Raw genomic sequence first — 26,151 nt, 5'->3', positions numbered from 1 at the left:
GAAATATGCTGTTCTTATCTTGAGAAAACATGCGCTAACGCTCTGAATATATAAATATGTGCAGAATTAACAATAGATAAAGCTGGATTAACTGCAGTGTTACTGTTACTGTACAGTCAACCTAAAGCCCAATCACATAATTAAGCTAAAGAAGAGAATAAATCAGTCATTTTAAACATTAATTATACAGTAAACAGTTTAATTCTGTGTAGATCAGGGGTGTCCAAACTAGAAATAGGATGAAAGTTGTCCCGCTGTTAAGCAGGTTTTTATAATGTGAGATTCAACGTTTGAACGCTAGGTGTCAGAAACGGGCCAAAGAGTCTAAAAGCGGAGAGAGTGCGCATTTCTAGCGCAGAAAAACAGCCAAAGAGTCTAAAAGTGGAGAAGGTGCGCATTTCTAGCGCCAAAAAACGGGCCAAAGAGTCTAAAAGCGGAGAGAGTGCGCGTTTCTAGCACAGAAAAATGGGCCAAAGAGTCTAAAAGCTGAGAGGGTGTGCATTTCTAGCGCCAAAAAACGGGCCAAAGAGTCTAAAAGCGGAGAGAGTGCGCATTTCTAGCACAGAAAAATGGGCCAAAGAGTCTAAAAGCGGAGAGGGTGCGCATTTCTAGCGCAGAAAAACGGCCAAAGAGTCTAAAAGTGGAGAGGGTGCGCGTTTCTAGTGCAGAAAAACGGGGCAAAGAGTCTAAAAGTTGCCGTAATTAAGCATTTTAATATTAAGAGACATCATGAAATGAAACATCAATTTGAAAAATCTTAGTTTACACAACACTGTCAAAGATAAAGATAGTAAGTCAAGTAAAATGGTGTGTAAATGAAAGTAATCAGGAAAATGCAGTGGTGGGCCGTCAGGGCCTGCAAGGCCTTCTCTGCTGGCCTAAACAATATCTTAAACAAAATAAAATGAACATCTATTTGTGATTTTCTTAATTATTGTTTATTTTATTTCATTTTCATCTATTTTATTGTCTGTCCATTTCCTTTCCCCTGGCTGCGCTGCTGCCAGCCGTGTATTTTCATATTAACGCATTTAACCAATCATATTTCAGCTATCATTGGTTGCCAGGCAGAAAAGCTGCCGGGAGGCCAGAACAATCGGGTCTGCTGGCCCTAACTACATCTAGACTCACTGTATTAGTAGCGAACCCCGAACCAATGATATTAGACTGTCCCTGATTTACCCGCAACAGCCCATTGCAGGCGTATGTGGTCTGATTGGCTCTAAGCAGACATATGGAAACGTCATTTTAATCACGTTCGACGATTGGGTAGATTTCGACATGACGCCTCGTCGTCTGATGCTAAAAAAAATACATTGAGTGCTAGTGCTAGTCGAGTTACTGAATTCACGAATATTGAGGAGCTTTATAAGATATAGTTGAGTTATTAATAGTTGTTAGGAAAATTTCCGCTTTATACACAAAACCTCAATGGCTGAAGGAGGAGGAGAAGTTGATTTGGTGGCAAATTTATTGTTGCGGCCATTTGCCCGGAGGACTTTTACTGAGAAGCTGGACATCGTACAGAAAGGGCGGCTAACTCCGAAGTTAGCGAACCTGACACAAGCCGGGAAAGGATTTGTCCGCCACTTCCAATCTGCAAATTACGAACGATACCCCTGGCTTACGGGATCCGAGGAAAACGGCAAGCTGTATTGTTGGGAGTGTCTGTTGTTTGGGACTGATCGCCAAGGCGTTTGGAGCCATAGCGGATTTTCCAATTTGGCTTGCCTAACCAAGGCAGCGGGAAGACACCAAAGCACTGCCGGCCATCTGCGAGCTACCGTTCTGTCAAAAACCTTCGGGGAAAGCAGAGTGGATCTACAGCTTAGCGAACAAGCACGCAGAGAAACGGAGCTCCACAACGAAAAGGTGAAGAAGAACAGGGAGATTTTAAAAAGACTGATTGACTGTGTGATTTTTCTGGGCAAGCAGGAACTTTCATTTCGGGGACATGACGAAAGCGCCGGGTCAAATAACAGGGGGAACTATGTGGAGCTTCTTTCTCTGATTGCCGAGAGCAACACAGATCTGCAATACCACTTGTCAACCCACAAAGTTTTTGCTGGGACGTCTGGTAAGATACAGAACGACCTGATCGCAGCGATCGCTGAAGTGATGGGGGAAGAGATCAGAAGGGAAGTCACCGAAGCACCGTTTGTCTCCGTTATGGTGGATGAGACCACAGACGCTAGTAATGCAGCACAGTTGGCACTGGTTCTACGCTACGTAACGGACACGGGTGTCAAGGAGCGGTTTGTCCGATTTGAAGATGTCACCAGTGGGAAACGAGCCGATGACATTGCAGATCTTCTTGTCCGATTTTTGGAGGAAAATGGATGTCTGGAAAAAGTGGTGGCACAGTGTTTTGACGGCGCAGCGGTGATGTCTTCTGGGCTAAATGGTGTGCAGGCAAAAGTTACGGAGAGAGCACCGTTGGCTTTATTCATACACTGCTATGCACATCGGCTCAATTTAGTGCTTACTCAAGGGGCCTCAAAACTGAAAGAATGCAAAATCTTTTTTGCCCACCTCAACGGCCTGGCTGCATTTTTTTCCAGGTCACCTCGGCGCACACAACTACTGGATGAAATCTGCCAGAAACGTCTCCCACGGGTGGCACCCACACGCTGGCAGTACACATCCAGAGTGGTCAACACAGTCTTTGAAAAGAGAGACGCTCTCAAGGAACTGTTTGATCACATTCTGGAGCATCACGACTACTATGACGAGGACTCGGTGCGCTCGGCTGATGGGTTTAAAGCACGACTGGATGATTTTGAGTTTTGTTTTTTGCTTCACGCATTTTATGGCATTTTCGAGTATTCAGACGTGCTCTTTTCAATACTGCAGGACAAAAAGCTGGATGTACAGTTTTGTCTGGCAAGGGTGAAGGAGTTCTGTGACACTGTCAAGCGAGAGAGGAGCCGTTTTGATGACATCTACGAGGCCACTGAACGCACCGCAGGTGCTCCTCGCGCACGAAGAAGCCCAGCGCAAGGTCCTCGCGCACACTACCACAAACTCCACGGCATGATTCTGGACAACATAATTTGCCAGACAGAGACCAGATTCAAGGATCACGAAAAGCTCTTGTTTGTCACTCTCCTCGACCCCCAGAAGTTCAAAGAATATCAGCAAAACTTCCCGCACGCAGCCTTCTCCAGCTTGACACAGACTCACGGAGCACTGTTCGACCTTGTTCTTTCTTCAGCAGAAACAGCTGAATGAGAGCATGGGACAGCTGTACAAACTGGTGTGTTTGGCTGTGACCATCCCGGTGTCCACTGCTTCGGTCGAACGGACATTTTCAGCCCTGAAGAGAATTAAAACTTACGCGAGAAACACGACAGGACAGGCTCGACTTTCAGCGCTAGCCTCCATGGCCATCGAACGGGACTTTTTAATGGAACTTAAACGCACAGACACTGACTTCTACGATAGGGTTATCAACGTGTTCTTGAGGAAAGAAAGGAGAATGGACTTTCAGTTCAGATGATCCCGTTTTGGTGAGTGATGTCATCTCATCCTCTTTGCCCACAAAGACTGATTATATTTATATACACGCACACATATATAAGATCTCATAACGCACATAAGCACACACAGCACTCCAGTCTTCATCACTGGAGGAGGCTAGACGGCAGCATCAACCAATCCACTAGACTGGACAGAGAAAAAAAAAGCACTGTGAGAAAAAGGAAAAAAAAGGCAAATGTTCGTGCTGAAATTTATAAGTTTGCTTGTAAATGTAACAGTTTTACAGAAGAGATTTAATACAGAAACGTTTAAGATATGATGTAAATAATTTAAGAAGTAGAAAGACTAATAGATAAAAAAAGGATCATCTGTTTTTCACATGTCTGAATGGCAATAATTATTTTTAAAAAATGGACCAATGAGTAGACCAATGAGATATATTGTGTGTGTGGGTCATGTGTGCGCGCTTGTGTGTGTGCGTGTGTTGTGTGGGTAGTTCAATAAAGCGCTTGTAATGTCTTCACATCGTGCGTTCCCTTCCGCATTAATTCTTCACAAGTAGATGTGAAAATTTTACATAATAATATTGTAATATGGTGTTATTGATGATTTTATACATCACGCAGCTGTAGCTGTAGTAGAAGTTTTATAGGCTTTATTAAGGGGTGGATTTGATTCAGAATGAGGCGTCTCTAATGACAGTTGCCAACCCCACTGAAGGCCCATGTGTGAAATGCACGGCCCGCCACTGGGAAAATGTATTATTTAAAGTGGTATATTTCATTATTTGTTTTATTATAGAGTCTGTGGCCCGTGACAAAAAAAGTTAGGACACCCCTGGTGTAGATATATACTAGGAGTGTGGATATTTTATCGAAATCGGTCGATATGATGTCATGGTCTCGAGCTTCGAAGTCAAAAAGAGGATGGACGATCCCTCCTTCTTAGCTACGCGAATGGAGCAGCACACTGTAGCCGAAGCCGCGGACATTGTAACTGCTGAAAGAGCAGCTCTTTCTCCAGAGAATTTGGACATTCTCATCTTCTTAAAGAAAAAGTTGAAAAAATAAAAATAACAGTTGTTTTGTCTAGTCTCAAATATGTTAATAGTTTTGGTACCTTAAGGAGCATCTTTCTCTCAGATAAAGTTAATAATATATCTTTATTAAAGAAAAAAACTTCTCATTCTCAGGAACCGAAAAAGTCTTAAAGTCTTATTTTTCATGTTTAAATGTTATAGTAGGATAGAGTTCAGTTTGTTAAGGCTCTAATTGTTCTATTATTTTCTACATGACTGTTCCTGTATTTTTTATTATTTATTTTGTTATGTTGCACATTGCTGTTTTAATAGTGCACACTGCTGCTACCAAAAAAAGCCACTAGATGGCATTACATATATATCTTAATTAAATTATTTAAATTTGACCATTAGTGCCTAATGTGGTGTATTACAGATCACTTGTATCACTTTGCATCACTTATATCAAGCCCACCTTTTGAAATAAGATGTTGTAAATTTGATGAATCAAACCAATGACTGACTATAGACTAATCTAAAACTGGCATAGGCCTCTCTGCTGTAAAAAAATAAATAAATAAAATCGGCTTCCTGTAAAATTGATGTTTCACGCAAGACTGTTGTGAGGGCTTTGTGCTGTGGTGGACTTCATGGTCATCGTCTAAAAAATCCCTGCTACTTTCCATTCCACTGATTGAAACTTGAATGAGCTTACCAAACTTAAAAATAAGGGTTAGTTTTGCAAGTCTCTTCAAAACTTTCTTAATACAGAACAATATCAAATGTTTCTGTATCGAATACATATTTTAAAATATTTTAAACTCCAGTTATAAGACTTTTAAACTCAATCAGCTCAAAGTAGCAGTGATGCTAGCACCTTTACTGCATTAAACCTGTTTAATATAGAAATACAAAAATACAGAGGTGAGTTTTATTTTGCCTTTTTAGTGAAATATATTATTCTAATTTCAGAATACAAAGAAATTTCCTAGCTAAGTATTAAGTTATTTTTTTTAATTTGTTTTTTTTGTTGTTGTTCTTAGCCGTTTAGCTCCATTCACCCCCATTCATTTTGGTCTCTCTCGCGGGCTCCCTCTAGCGGTGAGCAGCGTGTACTGCTGTAAGCGGGATATAACTAGTGGTCATTCTCGCTATAATAAACAGCTGTGGCCGCTCCAGGCTGCAGGTGATTGGGTAGTTGGGTAATTGGGGAAGTACCCGGATGAGCACGCCGACGCCGAGTCGAGTTCGGATCTGCTGTTAGGAAAATTTAATAAACTACATATTTTATACTTTTATAAACGGATTAAACTCGATATTTAGCGCCGCGGGTTAATAATATTAATGTTCTGCTCGAGTTAAAACAGTTTAAAGCGCTTTTTTTGAGTTTATTAACGATTAAAGCTGGATTAATGTGAGGTGTTGGGTAAGTAAAACAGCCATTGTGTTTAGTTTGGTGTGTTATAAACACTGAGTGTCTGTTAGATTTAAGGTTACTTTATTTTAATAGGTTAATAAACTTTTTAGTCTAATTTTATACAGGGTTATTGTGTTTAACAGGTGTTTACATTTAACTACATATTATTACAGTATTTTCAGTGTTGAGACTTTTATTTATTGGATTGTATAATATATATTGTGTACTATTTGATAAAATACTTCAACTTTTTTTATAATTTTTTTTTATTATGATATATTTCACTTAAGATAAACATAAAAAAAGGTTTGTGTACATCTAATTTTAAACCATTTTTCTTTATGAATGTAATACTTATAATACAATGAAATAAAAACAAATATAGCAGTTTAAAGAATTTTGTTGATTTAAATAAACAAAATAAAAACGATAATTAGATTTTACGTAGGAGAAACAGTATATTAAATTATTTATATCCAGTTTTCTCATTTCTAAGGGTAACAGTTTAGTCGTAGACCACTAGTTTCTAAGAAAGATTGTTTCTAGCATCTTAGTTTACCACTGCATTTATTTGTATCATTAAGATTTTGGCTAATTATAATTTTTGTTATTCTTAATCAGCCTGTGGAACTTTTTTATTATTGAATTGTGTAGTAAATATTGTTTACAATTTATGAGAGAGAAAAAAACTCTAGATACACAATGCTTCTATTTTTTTTTTTTGCAGTGTTAAAAATTCCTCCTACCTTTTTTTTAGAATTTGTATTTTCATTGATTATTAATCATTCTAAGGCTGTTAATTGTGATGTATTTGATTTTTTTGTGTTTTTCTTTCTTCTGTATATAAAAAATATTTTGTTTATAATGAAATGAATAAATCTTCTAAATAAATAAATCTTAATTCCTTACAAAAGTTAATGAGCCTCTTACTGTTATAGAAATGATGAGCCATGTTTTCATCACAGTTTTAACATATCAGAGAAATACTCAAATAAATTAATATGCAATTACTGTTTTAATTGTATTTTTCTAAAAAGGATAATGGAGATTGTGTGTCTATACATGTACTAGTGCGTAAAAGTACCAACTGGTCAAATTTTCTGACACACTGATTTTTGGGTTTTCATAAAAGAAATAAACTCTTAAAATAGATCACTCTGTGTGTTTAACCTACATAATATATACGTTTCAAAATTTTAACTGAATTACTGAAAAAAAAAGAACTTTTCAATGATATTCAAATTTTTTTAGATGCAGTAGTAGAAGCTGCAGAATAAATTTCAGTGTTTAATTTTAGAAATGCTGAGTGTTTAATTTTAGAAATGCTGAGCGTTTAATTTTAGAAATGCTGAGCGTTTAATTTTAGAAATGCTGAGCGTTTAATTTTAGAAATGCTGAGCGTTTAATTTTAGAAATGCTGAGCGTTTAATTTTAGAAATGCTGAGCGTTTAATTTTAGAAATGCTGAGCGTTTAATTTTAGAAATGCTGAGCGTTTAATTTTAGAAATGCTGAGCGTTTAATTTTAGCCTTTTTTGTATTTCTTATTCATAACTATTACTTTTTATATTGTAGTATTCATAGGCATGTGAACTGTTTATAAATAGATGTGCCATTCAAGCCAGTTAAAATGTCTAACAATTTTAATCATGTTTTTATTTGCTTATTGTTCTTATATTTCATTGATTTTTAACATGTTCTAAAAATGCTAATAGCGATTTAGGGAACATGCCTATTTTTCTGCCAGTACTTTTGGGAAAGTAATAAGTAGTTAATAGGCTGTTTTGTTGTTCTCGTAACAGTGCACTTTTATGTTTATTTGATAGATTTTGATAGTATTTAAAATATTTTTTGGTAGAACGTCAGTAATGTTCCCTAAGGTGGACTGAATTTCTTGTTTCAATTCAGTAAAATTTTTGTACACAATCACCTAGTTTGTCACTTTTTTGTAAAAAGTAAAAGTATTATTTTTCTTGTAAGATGTATTAAAAAGGTTTTAATAAAAGTCATTAAATTTGAGCTTTTAAAATGAGCAGATACCCTGATTAAAGTGTAAATAAACCTCCTGAGCTCAAATCGTTAAACATTGTTGATAAATCCCTTGAAAAATATGCAGTCTGACCCAATTTGCTGTCACATGACCGGATTGAGGACGTCCCTAATATTTTGTTTTAGAATCATGTCAGAACTAGTTATATGAAACATGAATTAAAGCATTTGAATGGTTAAATGTAGGGGTGGGCAATATTATATCGTATACAATATATCGTGATACAGAAATATCATGATATTAAAAATCCATATCGTGATAATAGAGCTGTTCTGTCTTAAAAGTAGTCTATTATTTACTGTGAAGCTTTAGGTGTATTTATTGTATAATAGTTTTAGTTTGCAGTTTATATGCATGCACTAAATATTCTGCAATATTATTATTATTTGCTGCATTATATTATTTTATGCTATATTATTTATTTTGCCACATTATGATTATTCTGTTATACTATTATATTATATTCCTGAAACTAATTAATTATTTTAGTTTTCCTATATCGCCAAGTATATCGTTATCACAAAAATACCCTGAAATATCGTGATATTATTTTAGAGCCATATCGCCCACCCCTAGTTAAATGTTGGGAACCGAGCTGTAAAAGCAAATAATCCACTTTTAAAATGAGCTAATTCAATGTTTTATCTCCAGATCTAACCCTAAAGCTCTTCCAAACATGAGTTAAAGTGAAGGACAGAGAGCAGTAAGGAACTTTTACACAGCTTTTAAAGGGATTGTCATGCACACACACACACACATATATATATATATATATATAGATATATATATATATATATATAGATATATATGTATATATATAATCACCATGGACTGTTTTGGGTTAAATGTGGTTTTTATTTTATTTTTGTAAAGTTAGAAAATATTTAGAAATGATTATTTTTGCAGTATTTTTGTTTGTTGAGGAATTATTTGTATTAGCAGAGCAGCTCACAGTATAAACTTCTGTTCTTTACTTTATTTTTCCTTTCAGATGATTCTGCTGATGGTGATGGTGATGATGGTGAACGTGGTGTTTGTAGAAAGTGTGGATGAGAGGGTGGATCTTCAGTACAGTGGTCGTCTTCAGGTTTGATTGGTCAGTTTTCTCAGTTATTTATTAAAGAGATGCTGGGTTACGGTATGTCAGGGTTTATTTGTTTGGGGGTTTAATCATTAACAAACATTAACTTTAAACCATGGTCAAAGCTGCAGAGATCAAACAAACCAACAGCAATCAATTAATCAATCAACCTTTATTTTCACTCAGTAATACATTGAGCTTAACCCCTTATTTTCAGTTCATCTGAGCATTTACAGCTTAAAGGGGCTGAAAAATACATTTAAATTAAAATATAAGCTTAAATAAGGAACTTCATAAACAAAGCTTTAAAAAAATAATTGATAAGAGCATTGCTAACAATAAAAGATTTAATGAAGAAAGTAGAATAAAAGCATATGCAGATAGGCTATAAATAAATGTATAAATGTAAAGCAATAAAATAGAGATAAATATTAAGAACATGTTTAAAAATAGAGAACTATACAGTGAAGTAGCTAAAAATAACACCAAGATTATAAAGAAAGTAAGTGACAGATATAAAATAAAATGTAAAACAGAAGATAATTTTATTATATAATATATAATGTAATTAATATGTGATGTAATTATATATAATTACAATAATTTAATTGTTATTTTGTTTTTGTTTTATGCATGACTGGGCTTTTATATTGGTTACTGTACTGTTAAGAGTATACATAATATATAACACTAAGGCTTTCAATTATTAATGGATTTATTTTGTTCAACAAAGTTTCACAATATATGAAGAAATCAGAAAAAAACATCTGAAGAATTTAAACAATAGACCTTAAAAAAGATATGCCAACAACATTACCTCGACTTAATTTGCAAAAACAAATATTTTAAATAGTTCCAAATACTCAATATTTAAGGAGCCAAAAGAGAGAATTTTCAAAAGACACAAGTTTAATATTAATTTTAAATACCGTATTTTTCGGACTATAAGGCGCACTTAAAAACTTTTAATTTTCACAAAAATTGACAGTGCGTCTTATAATACGGTGCGCCTTTTGTATGGATTTTACTCGTCAGGTTGTAAGGAGCAGTAAACACACACTCCGTGCAGCGTTATAGAGAGTTTCAGTGCTATACAGAGTCCAGAGCCGTGCAGCTCCGAGGCTGAGCAGCAATAGCATTAGCTAGATGCTAACCGCTAAGCTAGCTAGCTTATTCACTGAGATCAGTATTATCTAAATTTTACTCGTCAGGTTGTAAGGAGCAGTAAACACACACTCCGTGCAGCGTTATACAGAGTTTCAGTGCTATACAGAGTCCAGAGCCGTGCAGCTCCGAGGCTGGAGCAGCAAATAGCATTAGCTAGCTTATTCACTGTTCAGAGATCAGTATTATCTAAATTTTACCCGTCAGGTGTAAGGAGCAGTAAACACACACTCCGTGCAGAGCAGCAATAGCATTAGCTAGATGCTAACCGCTTAGCTAGCTAGCTTTTTCACTGTTCAGAGATCAGTATTTTCTAAATTTAGCACTTTTAATACTGCTGGAGCAGTATTATTAGAGTTAGATGCTAATCGCTAAGCGTTCACCGTTCAGAGGTGAGTTATCGGCCTGTAAGTCTGTGCTGCTTTGCCTGGCTAGCATTAGCTAGATGCTAAGCGCTAACTCTCTCAGAGGTGAGTTTTATCAGCCTGTAATCTGCTTGTTTACAGTGTTAAAACAAGCTACGGGGGACGAATCGCTAGCTAATATCTCACTGTCTTACCAGAACACGCAGGATTACTCAGTGTAACGCTGTCGTTTAAGTTTGAGTTAACTTTACTAGTTTAGGTGACTAGCTAGCGTGCTAGCGGATAGCTATGCTAACGCTGGTGCAGCAAGCCTTAGTGGACATCTGGAAATCTAAGCTTACTGTAAATAAACTGAAGCACGTTACTCACCCAAATAAACAGTTTTCAGGAGAGGAATCTGTGTAGATTAATATCCAGCACTCGTTTGACTTTGAAAGAGCTAGATTTATATATACTGAGACGCTCCACCTGCAAGCGACCACCCCCGGTGGGGGAAGGGAAACATGGCGCCACCCCTGTTCACTTTGATATAGGCACCCTTTCTAGTGTCACTTAACGCGCCTTATAATGCGATGCGCCCTATGTATGGAAAAATAGCAGAAAATAGGCGTTCTTTGATAGTGCGTCTTATAATACGGTGCGCCTTATAGTCCGAAAAATACGGTATATTATTATTGAAGCCATTAGAGGCATTACAGTATTAAAATCATACACAGCTCCTCCTGCCCAGCAGCTCTGTCGTGTTTTGAGAAGATTATAATCTGTGCAGGGCAGAGTGAGACAGCATGTCGCCTCATTTTGGTCTAAAGATGCTGGAATTGTAAACATTTAAAATAAAGAGAGATGTAATTTTATTGTCAGTGTGCTCCTTAGCTAAAATTAGTTATAATAAATACTAATAAATACTTTCTTAGTGATGGAAGAAGTGATGAATGTGATTAATATAGATTAATTCATATCAGAGAATGTAAATATTATTATTATTTATTTTTTAAGAAATGGATTCACACACTGGGATGCAGATGGATGTGATGAAGAGCAGCAGTGAGATGCAGGATTATTAAGGTTAGAACTGAAACACATCATCTCATCATCAAACTCTCTATAGATCTTCTCCTCCAGTTTCTCCATTGAATTTTATTTCATCCTGTCTTTAACTTTGTCTCTCTCTCTCTCTTTCTGTCTCATGCTTGGTCTGTCTCTCTGTCTTACTTTGTCTCATGTTTTCTCTCTGTCTCTCTGTCGGTTTCTCTTACTCTCTCATGCTCAATCTGTCTCTTTTCTTGGTTTTAGATCTTCTCCTCCAGTCTCTCCATCTTTACATCTCTGATTATCAGAATTCTTTAACATTGTCTCTTATACTCTCTCACTCTCACTGTCTCTTTTTCCCACATCTTTTCTGTCTCATTCTCTGTCTGTCTCCCTTCTCTTCATTTTAGAGCTTCTCCTTCAGTCTCTCCATCGTTACTCTCATCTCTGATTCAGAGTTCTGCTTTTATTCCTCCCAGTTTTACACTCCCTCAATCATCTCTACTGAACTACAGCACAGATCACTGTCTTTTACTTTCTCTCATGCTCTCTGCGCTCTCTCTTTCTTTTTACTCTGTTTCTCTGACACTTGCAGTCTCCCTCTCTCACACACTCTGTTTGGGAATGCTGGGTATTCCACAAAAGTTTGTACTCGTTTTCATGTTTCACTGCAACTCATCATTTCACCCCGGATTCCTCCAAACCACCCTCGTTTATCACATATTTATGTATGCAAATCACATTCTTTTACAGAAACCTGGACGTGCTGTGATTCACTCTTTCCATCATCTTCTGGACCACAGTCAGCGATCGTCACCATGATGGTGAGTTTTTAATCTTTTACTCACAATTAAACATTATAGAGGCAGAAACCAGAACAGACATGCAGGTTTTAATAGTCACTGTTTATTTACACCAACAATACATTAATACAGGAACAATAAACACAAACAATAGATCAAAGACTAAAGTCCTGTAGATCTCACTCCCACGGTCTCTCTCTCTCTCCCATCACTCGCTCACTCTCTCCCACAGTTTCTCACTCCCGTCACTCGCTCACTCTCTCCCACACTCTCTCACTCCAGTCTCTCTCTCTCCCATCACTCACTCTCTCACTCCCGTCTCTCACTCGCTCTCTCCGACAGTCTCTCTCTCTCCCGTCACTACTTACTCCTCTATGTTGAAGGAATGCGTCCCATTTTCAGGAGATAGTCTGTGGTGGTTAAAGCTTTATTTTAATGTGAACTTAAACACTATTTTTTTTTATCTTTTGTTTGTTTTACAGTGTGAAGAAGAGACTGGAGCGGGAATGTGCACCACCAGTACATGTTAATTTCTCTCCATTATGTTGTAATTACAAATAAATGTGTCGTGTAATTTAGAATGATATATCTGCGTCTCTACTAATTCAGTAAGCGGGTATTCTGTATGTTACAGTAGTCTCTTTTGTACCTTAAAAAAACTAATTTGTGATTGTAGCAAACTCCACCCACCTATTATATACCTCCACTCCACTAAATATAACGTTATTCTGCATGGCTCTCACGTGGCGACTCTTGCTGATGTCTGTAGAGTTAGCAAAAACACCAAAAATTAAGCAAGGAAGACCAGTGTGATTATAAACACCCGACCCGAACAGATCAGCAGCGGCATCTAAAGGGGAAAAACAAATAATCATTATGATTAAAGTTACAAAAGAGCATCATCATTAAAACATACATGCATAAGTATTACCAGACTAAACATCACTATATTAAGTGTGTAGTATTTACTTTTTACATACAGTACTGTCACACCTTACTTATAGGTGAGGGTAGTTGTGCCGAAAAAAGGTTGTGGGTTGAATGAAAAAATGATGGTAACTGCAGTAGCACATCCAGTGCAAGTGAATTTATTTGGTGAAGGTGCACAAATGCAGAAAAATACCAAAATAAAATAAACAAAACAAAATCTATTTACAAAAATTTACATAAGGAATCAACATATTCCTAAAGTCATACATTGGTTCACACGACAACCAACCAACCATACCATATCTCAACCTTAACCATCCTCTAACCAACATGAAATGAGGCCTTAAATAGGCCACCACTGGTCTACCCAACCCAGCCAAAACCAACAGATTTTCCACTGCAGGGGGATACAATTATAAACAAAACAAACAATAAATCAAATTAACAGACAATGGAAAAATACATTCTCAAAATAATCATTATTCATGTCATAGGCCACAATCCAATATAATAAACATGAAAATAAGAAAATGAAAGAATAATTAAAATATTTCAAATCCCTAAAGAACCCCCTCAAAATGGTATGGCCCAAAATGGGCCTAGTGAGCATGCCCCCAATTTTGCTCAGGCCCTATATAAGGGCAGTTTGTTTGTTCTGTCACAAGTATATAACTGCAAATCCTGTGATTGTGGCTAAAATACCACGAAATTCTGGCTTAAATTTAAACTGATAAATGATCACATACAAAAATCAGGTTGTTTACAGACTAAGTGAATATGTTTAACTCCATAACACAGTAAATGTAAAACCATCAGTTTAGCACAGCTAATCAGAGCACTTGAGCATGAGAGCTAACTAATATTCTGTTTAAAACAGAACTCACAAGTATGTCTAACAAACTCTTACATTTACAACACTGCGAGAATAAAGTAAAACAAGAATAAGGTCACCAATGTCACTGTAAATAATTAAAATGCAAAAAATTAAATACTAAAAGTTGAAAATGGCAAAAAAGGAGAATAATTTGTAATATTTAAAAAACAAAAAGTCGTTATAAAGAATAAAGTCATAAATTTTATTTTAAGAATAGTAGTAATTCTGTAAGTCATACTGTTTTTTCGTTGGATAAAAAGCTGATTAAGCTGGATAAACACTGCATTACGGCCTCAACAAAAGTGGTCTAATAATGATGTCAATATTTTAACAAATAATGTTTCATTTATAATAATAATAATGATATTGCAATATATCAGGATTAAAGTAATATTGTGAGAATAAAGTTGCACTTTTTCAAAATATAAGTTGCATCATTACAAGAATAAAGTCGTAATATTTCAAGAACAAAGTTCTTAATGTTTTGAAAATAAAGTTGTAATGAAGAATAAAGTCGTAATATTTCAAGTATAAAAAAGTCGCACTAAAGAATATATTTTTTTTAAATAGTCATAATTCAAGAATAAATTCATCCTATTTTTATTAGAATGAAGTTGTATAATAATAATAATAATATTGCAATATTTTAAGATTAAAGTAAGATTGTGAGAATAAAGCTGTAACCATAAACAACAATAAAGCCGAAAAGCATCATCATGCCATAGATGGCTAATGTTAATGATTATAGCTTATAGCTAAATAAAACTCTATAGTTTTAGAAAATTCAAAAAACTTTCAAAAACATTAAGAATAAGTTGTAATATTTTGGGAATTAAGTCATATTGAAACAATAAAGATGTAATATTTTGAGATTAAAGTTGTACAATAATAATAATATAAAAGCAATATTTCAAAAAATAGTCATAATATTTTAATATTTAAGTTGTAATATTGTGGGAATAAAGCCGTAATATTGCAATAATTAAGTTGTGTTATTTCGAGATTAAAGTTGTGCCATTTCGGGTTTCAGGTCATAATACATAAAAATATAATATTTTGAGAATAAAGTATTAGAGAGAATAAAGTCGTAATATTCTGAGAAATAAAGTCGTAAAATAAAGTCTTAATGTTTCAAGAATATAGTCAACGATGTCAACGTAAATTATTAAAATACAAAAAAAAAAAAATTCTAATAAAGCACTAACACCGCATTTTATCACATCCTAACATCAAGATCCTACAATTGGACTATTTTTAAATTATCATATTAAAAATATACGATAAATACACAATCTGTACCTCACAGCTGAAGGAGTTGAACGGGCTTTAGGAAGAAACGCAGCAAATTCTGGCATAAGTTCTGCATCTTCTTAAGGTAGGAGCATCACACCTGTGAACAATACCTGTAAAACAGAAAAGCACATGAGACATTATGAAGCTCCTTTTGCAGGAACAAGAAAAACACAAATCCAGGTACATATTAACAAAATTAGAATATTAAAAAAAAGTTAATTTATTTCAGAAATTCAATGTAAAATAAAATCTATTTCATTCTTCTGTGGCATAAATTATATTTTTTGAGAGGAAAAAATTAAACCACCTCTAGATGGGAGATTTTTCTATGGGAATTTTTCTGACCATTTTTTAATAAATAAATAAAAACTTGTAGTAAGATTACAACAAGAATGTAGGAATATCATCACATAAAAATATTAACAGCAAAATACATTTCTTTACATATTTTTGCACATATACATATATTTTTTTATTTAAGACCCACTTGTATGCTTCATTATACTGGATGTAATTTTTTGTTGTGTTATATTAAACATAAAATATTGCAACAATAAAGTAACAAATGTAGCTATTTTTGGAGAACAAAGTCTTTTTTATTTTTGATAAAGTGGTAACGTTTCAAGAATGAAGTAATAATATTTAAAAATTAAAATAATCATATTTTGAGATTAAATTTGCAATATTGGAGGACAAAGTCTTAAAATATTATGTAATATTTAAAGAAATAAAGTCACAATATTGTGAGAATAAAGTCATAATATTTTGAGAATAAAGTATTATTGAAAGACAAAAAGTCGTAATATTTCAAGATTAAAGTTGGAACATTGAGATTAAAGTCATAAAATAAAGTTGTAATATTTTCAATATTTAGAATATAGTCACAGGTGTCCATGAAAATAATTAAAATACAAATAAATTATATAAAATAATAAAGCACATTATGATCATATATAATAGAATGAGCATAGAATTAGATTACTTTAAAATAAATATATATATATATATATATATATAAAAAAAGCTGTAACCCTCTGTGGCATTTATTATGTTTTTGGGGAGAAAAAAAAACAAATGTATAATTTTGATAAAAAACTGATTATTTGAATAAACAATGTTTTATCATTATGGCCTCAACAAAAAAGGGATCTACATAATGATGCCCATAGGCGACAAATAAAAAAATATATAAAAACCTTGTTTTAGTAAGTTTACAACAAGAATATGAGAAGATTGTAGGAATCAATACATTTCTTTATATATTCTTGCACATATATTGTTATTCATGACCCACTTCATTATATTGCCTGTAGATATTTAATGTAAAATGTTATTTATAAAATTATTGCAAGAATAGAGTAATAGAGGAAAGTTGCCATTCTTTGAGGCCTTAAAATTTGAGAAAGTCGTAATATTTCAAGATTAAAGTAACGGTTTGAAATTAGTCGCAATATTTCAAAAATAGAGTTCACAAGAATAAAGTCGTAATATTTCAAGAACAAAGTTAGTAATATTCAGAAAATTAATCATTATAAAAAATAGTCATATTTAAAAATTAAGTTGTAATATTTAAATCTTAAAATCATAATATTTCAAGAACAAAGTCGTAATATTCTGAAAATAAAAAGTTGTAACAAAGAAAGTCGTAGTATGTTTATTAAAAACTGATTATTTAAAACGACAATGTTTTATGATAGTGTTTTTTTATCTTCAAAGGAAACAACAAGAATGTAAGAATGTAGTGGGAATATTAACAGTCAAATACATTTCTTAAAATTTTCTTCCACATATTCATATTTTTTTTGTAACATTTCGAGGACAAAGTAATAATATTTTAATAATAAAGACAAAAAAGTCAGAATAAAGTTGTAACATTTCAAAAATAAAACAGAAATTAAAGTTGTAACATTGAGTCATAATATTTTGAAAATAAAATTTAGATATTTTGAGATTAAAGTTGTAATTTTAAACAATAAAGTTCTGATACTGTGGGAATAAAGTCGTAATATTGCAAGAATAAAGTTGTAACATTTTGAAATTGAAATCCTAATATATATGTATATACACATACGTTATATATATATATATATATATATATATATATATATATATATATATATATATATATATATATATATATATATATATATATATATATACACACACATACACACATACACACACACACACACAGGTGCTGGTCAACGAATTAGAATAATTTGAAATAGTGCAATCATGAAATACTTTGAATGCATTTTTTGTGCAGAAAGCAAATCAGGTGTTCACCGCACCTGTCCTACTCGTTAGACTAATCACAGAACTCGTTACCTGGAAAAAAATCTGCTCAGCTGAGCTTTCCAAAAGGCCCATTTAGGCCATTTAAAGGGATAGTTCGGGATTTTTGACATGAATCTGTATGGCATCAACATGACCAGTGTCGTGCATTCTCACTGACTTACCCCCGACCATGTCCGGTGAGCGGAGTTCTTGTCCAGTATTGTCCGAGCCGAAAGTAGTCCGGCATGTTTGCTGGGGTCACGAAACGAAAGCGTTTTTCTTCCCAAAACAGTACGAGTGCAAAAGAGTGATTTATTTGCATAACAAAAAACGGTGTCTGCAAAAGTCACGCCTCATTATCACTGGGGTACTACTTTCATTTTGGATCAGTGCGCATGTCATTCTAACTGCGAGCATCGCACTAGTCTTTCAGATCATTGGCTGCGCTCAGCTTCAACCAGCAACGCAAAGAGAAAGCTTTAGAGAGAAGTTTATCGGCTTTTATAAGCTTCTTGAACACAGATTTATACATTTGTATGTGTGTGTGTTAAAATGGTGCGGACTTGTGATTATCCAGGCTGTAGCAACAAAGATGTGGCTGATTCTCCGCACAGTTTCCATCGTATCCCCGTGACTGACATTGCTCTCAGGCAACTTTGGATACTTGCAATGGGCTTCCATGTGGACACCAAAGTGGTGAAAATGAAGAAGCTTCGTGTTTGCGGTGCGCACTTCAGCGAGGATGACTATGTTTCTCCATGCCCGCTGTTGTTTGTGATGCAGGCAGCAGCTGGCCCGCCGACGTCCTCATCAATTGACAGGTTCTGTATCTCGGGCATAACTAAATCCCACTCGTGGCAGCAGTAACATTCCACCTCTGTCGGCATTAGTTCGCACTTCAAACAAGTGCACCAGGATTTGTCGGCCACCCTTGGTATCGCAGCAGCAGCAGCAGCGGCTCCAGTTTCGGTCTCAATCATTTCTCTGTCCACCCTCTCGCTTTCTGCACGATCCAATTCGATTTGGGCAAGTTCCTCCTCAGTATACTCAGGCTCATAAAGATACCCCCTTGGCTCTGAGCGGAAATCAATATATTCCTCGTCGCTCTCGTAGTCCGACATGTTCCCGAACAGTAAACAGTGAAATCGAAACCGTAGGCTAGCTGCCAGGTTGCGCAATCGCGCGCACTGATCCAAAATGAAAGTAGTGCCCCAGTGATAATGAGGCGTGACTTTTGCAGACACCGTTTTTTGTTATGCAAATAAATCACTCTTTTGCACTCGTACTGTTTTGGGAAGAAAAACGCTTTCGTTTCGTGACCCCAGCAAACATGCCGGACTACTTTCGGCTCGGACAATACTGGACAAGAACTCCGCTCACCGGACATGGTCGGGGGTAAGTCAGTGAGAATGCACGAAACTGGTCATGTTGATGCCATACAGATTCATGTCAAAAATCCCGAACTATCCCTTTAACTGTGACACTGTTGTTTTATTGAATTAGAATAATGGAGAAACCGTTTCATTGAATTAGAATAAATGCTGGAATTTTTGTTTTCTGTGAAGAGTGTTCACTGTGCAGTATAAAGTCAGGGTTGAGTAGAATTTCTAAGTTGTAAAATCAATCATGGGTAAGCAGCGCGACCTCTCAACCGGAATAGTGGCTCAAATTCAAGCCCTTCGCCAACAAGGCTTGACCCAAACTAAAATTGCTGAGCAGCTCGGCATCAGCCAGTCTTCCGTCTGCAAAGCTCTCAAGAAAAACTGCAGCAAGCGCACCAACTGTTCCAGCTTCCGAAAAACTTCTGCTCGCGACAACAAGCAGCTGAGAAAGATCGCAGTCAGCAACCGGTTCAAGTCCACTTCCGAGCTCACCGACTTGTGGAACAAGCAGACCGGCGCTGACGTCTCCAGATCAACCACTTACCGTCGTCTGCGCGAACTCGGCTTCAAATCTCGCGTTCCAGCAGTAAAACCGATGCTGAACAAGAAACAAATGGAGAAACGGCTGAAGTGGGCCAAAGAACACGGCGAGTGGACTGCTGAAGACTGGCAGAAAGTGGTCTTCTGCATCTCCTTCGGTGACCAAGGTCCTCGTGTCTGGCGTCGTGGTGGCGAAACCTACAACCACGAGTGCGTGAAAAGATCCGTCAAGTTTCCCCAGAGCGTTATGGTCTGGGGATGCATGTCCGCTCGAGGTGTAGGGAAACTCTGCTTCCTCAAGAAGACTGTCAATGCTGCCGTATATCAAGATGTTCTGGAAACGTTCCTGATTCCGACTGTTGAGGAACAGTTCGGCGAAGAAGACTTCATATTTCAACAGGATCTTGCACCGGCTCATGCGGCAAAGTCGACCAAAGATTGGTTCACTAAAAAACAGCTTGAAGTTTTGGCATGGCCGACCAACTCGCCTGACCTCAATGTCATTGAAAACCTTTGGGCCATCGTCAAGCGGAAAATTCGCGACAGAAAGCCTACTACGCTGGACCAACTGAAGCAGAACATCGCCACTGCCTGGGAAGCTGTGAGTGCGGAAACTTGCGACAAGCTGGTCAAATCGATGCCGCGGAGACTTCAGGCAGTCATACAAGCCAAGGGGGCAGCCACAAAATACTGAGAAAGTGATGATTGTAATTATAATAAAATTTATTCTAATTCAATGAAACGGTTTCTCCATTATTCTAATTCAATAAAACAACAGTGTCACAGTTAAATGGCCTAAATGGGCCTTTTGGAAAGCTCAGCTGAGCAAATTTTTTTCCAGGTAACGAGTTCTGTGATTAGTCTAACGAGTAGGACAGGTGCGGTAAACACCTGATTTGCTTTCTGCACAAAAAATGCATTCAAAGAATTTCATGATTGCACTATTTCAAATTATTCTAATTCGTTGACCAGCACCTGTGTGTGTGTGTATATATATATATATATATTTATTTATTTATTTTTTTGAAGAGTAAAGTATTATTGCGAGAATAAAGTTGTAATATTTCAAGTTTAAAGTTGTAACATTTTGAGATTAAAGTCAATATTTTGAGAATAAAGTTGTAAAACAAAGTCGTAACCTTTAAGAGTATAGTCACAGATGTCAATGTAAATAATTAAAATACAAAAAAATTAATTAATAAAGCACAGACTGCATTTCATCACATCCTTACACATTATGATCATACACTTAAGACTACTTTAAAATGAACATATTAAAAATACACATTAAAAACACAATCTGTACCTTTCAGCTGAATGAGCTGAATGATCTGTGGTTCTCATCGCCGACAAAAACGGATTCATTTCCAGGGAAGAAACAGGAAATTCAGGAATGAACTCTGCACCTTTTAAAGGTAGAACCATCACACCTGTGAACAACACCTGTGTAACAGAAAAGCACATTTGTAGTGACAGTAAGAAGCTCATTTTGCAGGAACAAGGAAAAAGTAAATCCTGGTGCACATCAATAAAATTAGAATATCATTAAAAATGGTATAAATTCAGTAAATCAATTCAGAAAGTGTAACTCTTATTATATAGATTCATTAAACACAAAGTGATCTATTTCATGTGTTTATTTACCTAAACCTAATTTTGGGAGACTTCATGGGAACTTTTTTCAGACCAATTTTAAATTTTGATAAAAAGCTGAATATTTTAATAAACACTGTTTTATCATTAAGGGCTCAACAGAAGTGATTTGTTGATGAAGTTGATTTGGTAAGTTTACAACCAGAATGTAAGAATATCAAAGAAATATATACAGCCAAAAACATTTCTTTACATATTCTTGCACATACGCATATTTTTATTTATGACCCACTTGTGTGCTTCATTATATTGAATGTAGATATTTGTTGTAATGTTATTGCAGGAATATTTTGCTTTTATATTACCGTATTATAAGAATACGGTAATATAAAAAAATATATATATTTTATTCAAACAAAGTCATATTTCAAAATTAAAGCAGCCATGTTTTGAGATTAAAGTTGCAATTTTTGGAGAATAAAGTTTACTTAAAGAAAAAGTTGCAATATGAGACTTTTTGGAGAATAAAGTTGCAATTTTCCAGATTAAAGTCAGATAAAATATTTTAAAATTAAAGCCACAAAATTGTGAGAATAAAGTTGCAATATTTTAATTTAAAGTTGCAATATTACCATATTTTGAGAATAAAATCATAATTTCAGATTAAATTCTTAATATTTCAAAAAATAAATTCTCAAACTTAATTTTGAGAGTGAAGTATTATTTCAAGAAAATATTTTGCAAATAAAGCTGTTTAAAGTTTAAATGTAATATACTGAGACTTAAGTCTAAATATACTCAGAATAAAGATTATAATGCTTCAAGAATAACAGCGTATTACTAGGAGAACAAAATTGCAATATTTCTAGATTAAAGTCTCCATGATTTGTGAAGTTGCCATATTTCTAGGAGTAATATTAAAGTAATCTTGTGAGATTAAACCATATTTTAAGAATATATTATTTTATTCTTAAAACGCCATAGTGTACAGCTGTTTTCTTAATATATTGTGTTTATTTTTTGTGTTTTATTTTTGTTTATATTTTATTTTAAAAATTCAAGTAAACTGCTTTTATTTTTTTAAGAGAGGTCCAAAACTGCCATCATAGGGGACTATGAAAAATCACTGGCAAAATTGCGGCACAAGCAACCAAAAACTATACCACTACCACTATATTATCTCAGTTTCATGTGTAGTTTCAGTAAATGTTATTTAATATGGAATAAGACGTGTGAATTTTACTTATTAACAAACAGCAAAAAAGTTGTAACCTGATGCCCAACAATAATATCACCATATATTTCAGAGTATTTTTTACAATGACGATTTTTAAAAATCTTGGCAACACTATTGTGTACGATACAATACGGCACACCTCTTCTAAAGTACTCACCTTCTCTTTAGCCATAAATCACAAAACTGCCAGAAATAGAGCACCCTCTGCTTCTCCACTGTCCTGATGAGCACCCATTTCACCGGCATTCTGGTAGAGAAAAGAAATGGAATAAAGAACAACAAAAACAAAAACAAAAAAAGTCAAAACTGAGAAACTGATAAAACTTGATAATCTGATAAAATGTGATAATCACATTATCGACTTATTGTACGATAAATTAACATTTCATCAATAAATTTCGCCATTTTTGGCTGTTTAAACAAGACAAAAAAAACCACTTGCATATATTATCTGCATCTGATTTTAAGCGTTTTAAACAGGGCTGGTATATTTATTATTACAGAGCAACACATTTCAGCTTTTAATGCAAAAATGTACTAGTGCAGTTTCTCTTTATGACATATTTGAGTAGTGTAGAATCACCCACTTTTTTTTCAAACAATACTTTTTTTTATTTTTTGTAAATAAAATTGCATATTTTAGTTCATTAGTTTTTCTAAAAAGGTCCTGTTTGGTTTCACACAGGTATAAACCTAAATAAACCAGTATATTTATTGGCCAATATATTAGATTAAACTGTGCCTTACCAGCAGTTTAGCTTGATTCTAAAAAGTATATTTAATAGCAACCAAAATTATAAACATACATAAAAAATAAATAAATAAATAATATATATATATATATACACACAGATTGCGTAGCTAAATGTACAGAGATGTATAGCTGCATATATACAAATATATACAAATACACAAATATACAAAGCTGTAAATAGCTTAGCTATGTAGCCAAATGTGCAGAGCTGTTTAGCTGCATATATACAAATATATACAAATAACACAAAAATATTCAAATCTGTATGACTGTGCTAGCTAATTAAACAGTTTAGCTAGGAAGCTAAATGTACAGAGCTGTAGATATGCATTAGTTAGCTAATTAAATAGCTTAGCTATGTAGCTAAATGTACAGAGCTGTAGATATGCATTAGTTAGCTACTTAAATAGTTTAGCTATGTAGCTAAATGTACAGAGGTGTATAAGCATGAGTTAGCTAATTAAACAGTTTAGCTAGGAAGCTAAATGTACAGAGCTGTAGATATACATTAGTTAGCTAATTAAATAGCTTAGCTATGTAGCTAAATGTACAGAGCTGTAGATATGCATTAGTTAGCTACTTAAATAGTTTAGCTATGTAGCTAAATGTACAGAGCTGTATTTATCCATCTCTACGCTCAGAAACAGCGCTTTAAACTGTTTTAACTCGAGCAGAACATTAATATTATAAACCCGCAGCGCTAAATATCGAGTTTAATCCGGTTATAAAAGTATAAAAACTGTAGTTTATTGAAATTTCCTACCAGCAGATCCGACCGCGCGCTCACCGCCACCGGAGTCGGCGTCTTCATCCGGGTACTTCCCCAATTACCCAACTACCTGCAGCTTAGAATAGCCACAGCTGTTTATTATACAGAGACTGCCCACTTATTAGAATAGAATAGAAATAATATTATTCAAATAAATTAAAAATAGTAACTAATCATGTTTACAGGATACTCTTTTAATTTCAGAAAATAAAAAAATAATATTCCACATTTTATTTTATAATAATAATTCAAGGACCCAAAGAGCAATGGCTAAAATAGATCAATATAAATATAAAATAAAATAGAATAAAAGTAAAATTATAATAACATAGATATCAAAATTTACAAAAAATAATGGGAATAATATTATTAAAATAAATAAAAAAATAGTAACTAACCACTTGGACAGGATACTCTTTTCATATCGGAAAATAAAAATTAAAATAGTACATGTTATATTATATAATAATAAGAATAGTAATTAAGTATTAAAGGACCCAAAGAGCAATTGTTAAAATAGATAAATATAAAGATAAAATAAAATAGAATTAAAACAAAAAAATAATAAAATAGATAGATAAATACACAGAATATAAAAGAGAGTAGGGAAGTAGCAGCAACATGAAGTCCAGAGTGAAAGTTTTGCTATAGCAGCATAGATGATCATGAATGGAAATCAGCAATATGGAAGTGTTGTTTTAAACTAATAATTGTCCTTGAAAGTGTCGGTGCAGTGTGTTGGCTTGGTTGAAAAAAACAAGAGCCTTAAAAATGATGAGTTTCTTTGATTTTATCAAATTAAAACCTCTGGAATATAATCAAGAGGAAGATGGATGATCACAAACCATCAAACCACCAAACTGAACTGCTTGAATTTTTGCACCAGGAGTAAAGCAGCATAAAGTTATCCAAAAGCAGTGTGTAAGACTGGTGGAGGAGAACATGATGACAAGATGAATGAAAAAAAAACTGTGATTAAAAACAAACCAGGCTTATTCCACCAAATATTGATTATTTCTGAACTCTTAAAACTTTATGAATATGAACTTGTTTTCTTTGCATTATTTGAGGTCTGAAAGTTCTGCATCTTTTTTGTTATTTCAGCCATTTCTCATTTTCTGCTAATAAATGCTCTAAATGACAATATTTTATTAGGAATTTGCGAGAAATTATGTAGTTTCATCATCTACAACCTACAGTGAGAGCTAGTCAGGATAAAGTACAGCTTCTAAACATGGTGGGGGTAGCTTCACACACTTTTACTCTTAATAAGAGGGGAAAAAAAAGAGATAACAGTGATAGTTCACTATAGTACACTTTCTGATCTTAAAATCAAGTTAGATCTTGATACAGTACCCATAACTTTACTATAGTACAATTCCTGCTCTTTTAATTGAGTTAGATTGTGACATAGCACCCATACCTTTACTATAGTGGAGTTTCTGCTCTTTTAATTGAGTTAGATTCTGATATAGTACTCATACCATCCCTATAGAACAGTTTTTGCTCTTTTAATAGCGTTAGATTATGATACAATACTCAAACTTTAATTATAGCAGAGTTTCTGCTCTTTCAATTAAGTTAGATTGTGACATAGCACCCATACCTTTACTATAGCAGAGTTTCTGCTCTTTTAATTAAGTTAGATTGTGACATAGCACCCATACCTTTACTATAGTGGAGTTTTTGCTCTTTTAATTGAGTTAGATTGTGAGACAGTACCCATACTCTCATTATAATACAGTTTCTTCTCTTTTAATTGAGTTAGAATGTGATGTGTCCTGTGGGAGAGCAGGTCCGGGTCCAGTGTTGATAAAGCGTGTTTACAGTGAGTTTAATACTGAGTTATTTGTTGTAGCTGAGATATGTTGAGTTGAGTTACGCCGCACCTGTAGGCCTGTGTTTATCTCCGAGCCGAGCGGGACGTCGTGTACCTGTGTGATGACTTTCATGTAGACAGAGTGATTAGCACAGTAATTAACATCTGCGCTTTACAGGATCAGCTCCATTCACATCCCAGACTGAGCGGAATGAGCAAACGCAGAAACACACACTATTTAAAACAGAGAGAGAGAGAGAGAGAGAGAGGGAGAGAGA

The 26,151-nt window shown here is 34.5% G+C and overlaps 2 long non-coding RNA genes across 2 annotated transcripts; one reads left to right on the top strand and one right to left on the bottom strand.

Moving 5' to 3' along the window:
• The first annotated feature begins 5,713 nt into the window (after positions 1–5,713).
• LOC111193271 (uncharacterized) lies at positions 5,714–12,986 on the top strand. The gene is made up of 4 exons (XR_002650404.2): positions 5,714–5,924; positions 8,955–9,059; positions 12,356–12,426; positions 12,888–12,986. It is a non-coding gene; the product is annotated as an uncharacterized LOC111193271 (long non-coding RNA).
• Positions 12,987–13,117: 131 nt separating this feature from the next.
• Positions 13,118–24,116, bottom strand: LOC125781021 (uncharacterized). The gene is made up of 5 exons (XR_007424061.1): positions 24,049–24,116; positions 22,689–22,778; positions 21,008–21,144; positions 15,509–15,612; positions 13,118–13,255 (listed from the first exon to the last, which is right to left on the bottom strand). It is a non-coding gene; the product is annotated as an uncharacterized LOC125781021 (long non-coding RNA).
• Positions 24,117–26,151: the final 2,035 nt, after the last annotated feature.

The sequence above is a fragment of the Astyanax mexicanus genome, chromosome 14 (genome assembly GCF_023375975.1).
Source record: "Astyanax mexicanus isolate ESR-SI-001 chromosome 14, AstMex3_surface, whole genome shotgun sequence".
Classification (NCBI taxonomy): Eukaryota; Metazoa; Chordata; class Actinopteri; order Characiformes; family Acestrorhamphidae; genus Astyanax; species Astyanax mexicanus.
This window is presented reverse-complemented; position numbering and strand designations above follow the sequence as displayed.